Source organism: Gracilinanus agilis, chromosome 1 (assembly GCF_016433145.1).
Source record: "Gracilinanus agilis isolate LMUSP501 chromosome 1, AgileGrace, whole genome shotgun sequence".
In the NCBI taxonomy this organism is placed as follows: domain Eukaryota; kingdom Metazoa; phylum Chordata; class Mammalia; order Didelphimorphia; family Didelphidae; genus Gracilinanus; species Gracilinanus agilis.
Window position 1 is genome coordinate 770,495,029 of NC_058130.1, and position 6,463 is coordinate 770,501,491.

Genomic DNA, 6,463 nt, shown 5'->3' on the forward strand with positions numbered 1-6,463 from the left:
ATGAGGAAATGCAGAAAACATCACAGTGAATCAGTTGGCCATCCCAGCCTGACATAAAGTGGTCTGAAGACACTGAGAATAGGTCAGACCAGAAGCATGGCACCTGGGAGCACTTTGCCACCTGGGGAGAGGCTATGCATCAGAAGTTCCCAGACCAATACTGGGGCACCATCAGAGATAATACAAAGTTGGTTACTTTTTCACCTACTACCTAGTTTCATGTCACAGATCCAGAGAAGACTTAAGAAGGGACCCTGTGCTCAGGGATAGGCATTCCTGGGTAGGAGAGCCCAGGGCAGTGTGTTAAGAAAGGAGGAAGGAAGTTCAGAAGTGTGCAGCAGTGATGTCATTCAGACCCCAAGGCACAGAGCAGGGTCTCACTTCCAGTATCTAGCCCAGCTGACCAATGAATAACCAGGGCAAAATTCTCAGATCAAAGAGGAGCCTACAATTTTGCCATTCTGAACCAAAAGAATTTTCCAGTTGGCTGATATCTACTCTTGCTCAGATCCAAATCCAAGTCAGAAAGTAGCAGAACTCAGACTAGGGCAGCAGCAATCAGATTTTGCCCTGAATCACTTTGGGAGCACTGAAATCTTGTAGATGCCCAACATAAGCTGTCTGAAATCTTAGAAGTAGGCTGAAAAAAATGAGCAAACAAAAAAAGAACACCATAAAGAGCTATTACTGTGGCAGAGCAGCTCAAGATACAAACCCAGAAGAAGAGAATGACTCTAAAATATTTTGATCAAAACTGAGAAAAATTGGCACAAACTCAACTAAAAAGCCTACAAGAAATGAATCTTCATTTTTAAAATGTTGGGGGTGGGTAGGGTTAGTATAAAATGTTTTTATGAATGGAATGAGCACTTGAGGAAAAATTTAGAAAAGAAATGAGAGCTATGGAAGAAAGAATTGGAAAGGGAATTAACAACTAGGCACAACAGGTATAAAACCTTTCCTGAAAAATTAGATTTCCCCAAAATTAGATTGAATCAAATAGAAGCCAATTAATTCATAAGGCAACAAGAAGTATTAAAGTCAAAAGAATGAATAGACCTAGAAGAAAATCTAAGCTACAACTTAGAAAACAAATTGAGGGGGAAATGTTAAGAATCAATCATTGGACATATGAATGCTACGATCCAAAAGACTCTAGGCATCCCTATTTCAAGATATCTTAAAACTGCCTAGATCTCTTAGAACCAGAGGGCAAAGTCAAAAAAAAATAAATAAATAAGACAAAAAAAAAAAAACCACTGGTCACCTTATGAAAGAAAACCCCAAATGAAAACTTCCAGAAACATCTTAGCCAAAATGCAGTTTCCAAATCAAAGTAAAAATACTAAAAGAAGAGAACTGTATCCTGGGAGCTAAGATGGCAAAGTAAAGGATGCTCCAATTCCTCCATACACACACACACACACACACACACACACACACACACACACACACAAATAAATCACCACAAATGAAAGGAAAGCTGGAGGAATACATCTCACTGGGGTAAGAAAAGAGAGCATCACAACATCTGCAAGAAACAGATCTTGGAGCAACCCTCAACTCTTCCAGAGACATGGAAGCTGCAGAATGAGAACAAACTCAGCTGGAGCCACTCCATACAGGTAGAGAAGACAGGAGACCTACAAACTCACAAGGCATCGGCCCTGGAGCTAAAAGCAAAAAGAGAGAAGGGGAAATGGAACTACTCTGAAGTAACCTATTCACATCCAAATGGTGGCAGAGTACCTGGGGTGTGGAACCCAAGGTGGGAAAACCTGCGCAGCCCAGGCCACATGGCAGGGGCAGGGAAGTAGCAGAATGGGGACCAGACTGGCCCACAAAACAACAGGGGAATTGACAGCACAGGGTACTGAATATAGCTGAACAAAACAGCTGCACACCTCCCCAGAGCAAGAGTAGAGTCACCTCTTTGACAGACACGATGAGGAAGAAGGGCACCCAATCCTACTCCAAGTACCAAAAAGAGTACTTTGCACACTTAGAGCAATGTACCCCCTACCCAAGAACAGAGAAGATCCTCAACAGACAGATGAGGTAATGGGAGGGGTGTGTGTGTGTGGAAACTAGAAAAATGAGCAAATTCCCACCCCCCCCAAAAAAAAAAAAAAAACACCTTGGCCATAGAACTTTACTTTAGTGATAGGGAAGACCAAAATATTCACTCAAAAGAGGACAGTAATGCCAAAAAAGAAACGTGAAGCCTCAACAGAAAGTATGAAAGAATGTCAGGTCTCAAAGGAATCGCTGGAAAAAATGCCTTCCCTTTGATCCAGCCATACCATTGTTGGGTTTGTACCCCAAAGAGATCATAAATAAACAGACTTGTACGAAAATATTTATAGCTGCGCTTTTTGTAGTGGCAAAAAACTGGAAAAGGAGGATATGCCCATGCCCTTCAATTGGGGAATGGCTGAACAAATTGTGGTATATGCTGGTGATGGAATACTATTGCGCTCAAAGGAATAATAAACTAGAGGAATTCCAGGTGAACTGGAAAGACCTCCAGGAACTGATGCAGAGCAAAAGGAGCAGAGCCAGAAGAACACTGTACACAGAGACTGATATACTGTGGTAAAATCGAATATAATGGACTTCTGTACCAGCAGCAATGCAATGACACAGGACAGCTCTGAGAGATTTATGGTAAAGACGCTGCCCACATTCAGAGGAAGGACTGTAGGAGAGGAAACATATAAGAAAAACAACTGCTTGAACGCATGGGTTGAGGTGGAGTAATTGCAAACTGCTGAATTCACTTTAATTAGACCTTCATTCAAAGGTCTAAGTTTATTTTCCCTACATTTTTTGCAAATTTTACATTTCATTCACAGGTTAATTTTTTCTCTTTTTTTCTTGAATTCTATTCTTTGTATTTTGTCATCTTTAGCTGACCTGAGGTACCTTTTTTTTAGAAAAAAGGTGTGTTTAAGATTTACCTCACGGGGATATCTGTTAAGTTTTTTAAAATTCGATAATGTAAAAAGTACTAATGAATGGACTGATGGGTTTGAACAGCTACTTTAATTGTACATGATATGCTGATTGGGGACTGCCCCCAATTGGTTTCTTGTCAACGCGCTTAGCAAAACATTGGTTTTGCTTTCTCTCTTTTCCATTTCCCTCTTATCTCTAACTATTGTAGTTAGAAGGACCTTTGTGGTAGATGTTTGTGTAACATGATCACTTGGGGTGACTAGGCACCCAATATGATCATCAGGGGGGGATTGTGTAAATAGAATTAGCTCGATCCCATTAATAGTCAAAAATCTACTCAACCCAGGCGTGCTAATGATGTCACTCCCACCTCCCTTAGTGGGGAGGGGAGACGAGTTACCCACACGTGACAATAAGTAACAAATCAAGAATAAGGGACTGCCCTTTGGGCAGTCCAAATCAATGTAGAAACTGCCATTTGTCCATTTGAATTAGAGGTGGACCACAGGAAGTGATGAAAGACACGATCTCTTTAAGTAAGTGAGTGAACTTCCTGTGGGGGCAGTTGCCGTCTGGAACTGGAAGAAGAAGCATCTCCTGAGACCACAGACAGCTTACACTCTGTATTGTCACGTGGGTAAGTTAGGCTGGCTTCCTTGGCCTAGCTGGGCCAATTCTAAACTCTGCCTATCTGGCTGTTGGGCCCTGTGGCTTACAGCTTCATTATTAAGCTTTATAACCTTCTTCTCTCTCAGTCCAGGCTGGACTATCCTCTACTTTTCTCTTTATTCCTACTTTTACCTACCTGATTGTAAATAAACTCTTCAACCCGAAAAAAAAAAAAAAAACACACAAGCTCTACACGTGGGATTTTCTACAATGACCCGACACCACGTGGACCTAGCATTTACCCTTAATGGGGCCGAATGGCCTATTCAGACTTGCTTGTGATTAAAAACTGAACTCAGGGGAAGAACTTTGAACTTTAAAAAAAAAAAAAAACCCTTAAACTCAGCAGAACTCAATCAAAAGAACCTTAAATTGAAACCAGGGGTGAACTTTTAAAACCTCGGAACTGAATGAGCTTTATTCTGTTTTAAAAAGACTGTATCTTACTGTATATTGCTAATTAGTTTTGTAAATTAATCTTGCTTATTTCGTTGATTTTCCTGTTGCACTCTGAATCATTTTACGCTTATATTTCCTAATTTACTTAAAGCTTACTGTATCAGAAACAATGCGGTTATATGTATCACCTATGAACATCTTATAGAGCACATGTCTTTAAAAATTTATTCTGTCTTGGTAATTGTAAAGAACCTTGAAAGTTTCCATGCTTTAAATATTACCTTGTAATTTTACAAGAGGTATTTTTTAACTTTTACTTTAAATCCTTAAGAATTGTTGTCTTAAAGGATAAAGCTTTTATATATTTTATTATAAGAGATATTATTGCCTTAAATGGGTAGAAGCATTTCCTACCCAGGATTTTTTTTTTAATACAGAGAGTCAAGGAGCTCCTGTATATTCTTTGCTATGGAAGCAATAACAGCATTTGCCAAGGGTTACAGGTTGTAACAAGTATATGATTTTAAACATCATTGTTTAAAATGTGCTATTGGAAATAATGGTACTCTATTTGAATGTGCATTGTGAATCTGCTTTTTGTAAGATCCAGAATGAACTTTGGGGTGCAGTTGATTGAACTATGGGGAGTTGAAATTGAGTTGTATGTATTGTTTTAATTGTACACTGTTGTGCCAGTCGGGGACAGCCCCCCAAATTGGTTTTTGTCAATGCGGCTAATTTTAACCATTTGTTCATCTATTTCTTTTATCCCCAAAATTCCTGAAAAATTTAGAAGTTGTTTATTTTTACAGGTCCAGCGAAGAAAAAAGGACTAACCTTTTTTTTTTTGCCGGACCTCGTAAAAGTGAAATTTGGGAAATGTATCAAACTACATTTCCCGTGGTCCAGCGGGTTTCCGTTTCCGGTTTTTGGGCTTGTGAAGGCTTACGTCTTGACGCAGGGAAGGGTTTAAATCTCCTGGGTTAGGAGGAAGTGGTCTCTTTTGCGAGTAGGCGCTTCCAGGAAACAGGAGACAGTAATGGAGGCGGCAGTTTTGAATGCTTACAAGCGCGTGGTCTGATAACTTTATCTATAAACATGGCTTTAATTAAAATACTAATTTATATATTTATACAAGCCTTTATCGTTTTTCATATTAATAATGTAGACTTGAAACTACCACACCAATGCAACTATCAACAATTTGGAAATAGGTCTTGATCAATGGCACATGTTAAAACCAGTGGAAATGTGCATTGACCATGGGTGGGGGGAGTGCGGGGGTGAAGGGGAAAGTAGGAGCATGAATCATGTAACCATGTTAAAAACGAATATTAATAAATGTTTTAAAAAAATAATCCCTGGAAGAACTTGAAAAAAAAATTTTAAGTTGAAAAACCAAATAAGAGAATTGACAAAAACTCAATATCTGGAGAAAAATTCACTGAAGGAAAAAATTCCCTAAGAAATAGAATCAACCAAATGAAAATGGAAGGGGTGGGGGTGGGGGGGATTAAGAAAACAACTCTTCAATAAGTAAAATTAGCTAAATGGAAAAGGAAAGACAAAAACTCAAGGAAGAAAATAACTCCAAAAATTATAAATGGACAAATAGAAGCTAATGAAACCATAAGACAGCAGAAAACAATAAAAATTTAAAAAGTGAAAAGATAAAAAGAAAATCTAAAATACCCCACTGGAAAAACAACTGACCTGAAAAATAAATCCAGAAGAAATCATCTAAGAATCATAGGAATACCTGAAAGCCATGATCAAAAAGAGCCTAGACACCAAATTACAAGAAATCAAAGAAAACTGTCCTAATATCCTTGAACATGAGAGAAAAAGTTAGAGAGAATCCACAGATCATTTCCTATAAGAGACCCCAAAAGAAAATATTCCCAGGACTATTGTACCCAAATTCCAAAATTCCCAGACCAAGGAAAAAGTACTAAAAGCTGCCAAAGGAAAAAAAAAATCAAATATCAAGGATCCAGTCAGTAGTACATAGGACCTAGCAGTTTCTACATTAAAGGACCAGAAGGCATGGAATATGTTATTCTGAAAGGCAAAAGAACTAGTATTGCAACCTAGAATTAAATATCCAGAAAAACAGCATAATCCTCCATGAGAAAAAATTGATATTTAATGAAATAGAGGAATTTCAGACTTTCCTGACCAAAAAAAACAGACCTGAAAAGAAAATTTGATGAACGAATTTGGTACTCAAGTATAAAAAGGTAAAGTAAAAACTTACAGGTTTTTGAAAAGGTTGAATTGAATACACTTATACTTAGGAAAATGATAACTGAAATAATTAAGCTATATATATTTGAGAAAGGCGAGGTACTTAAAGTGTGCAAGATACCTTAAGTACCTAAAATAGTTAAGAACTGTATCACTATTAGAGCAGTGGAAAGAAGTTATACATAGAAGG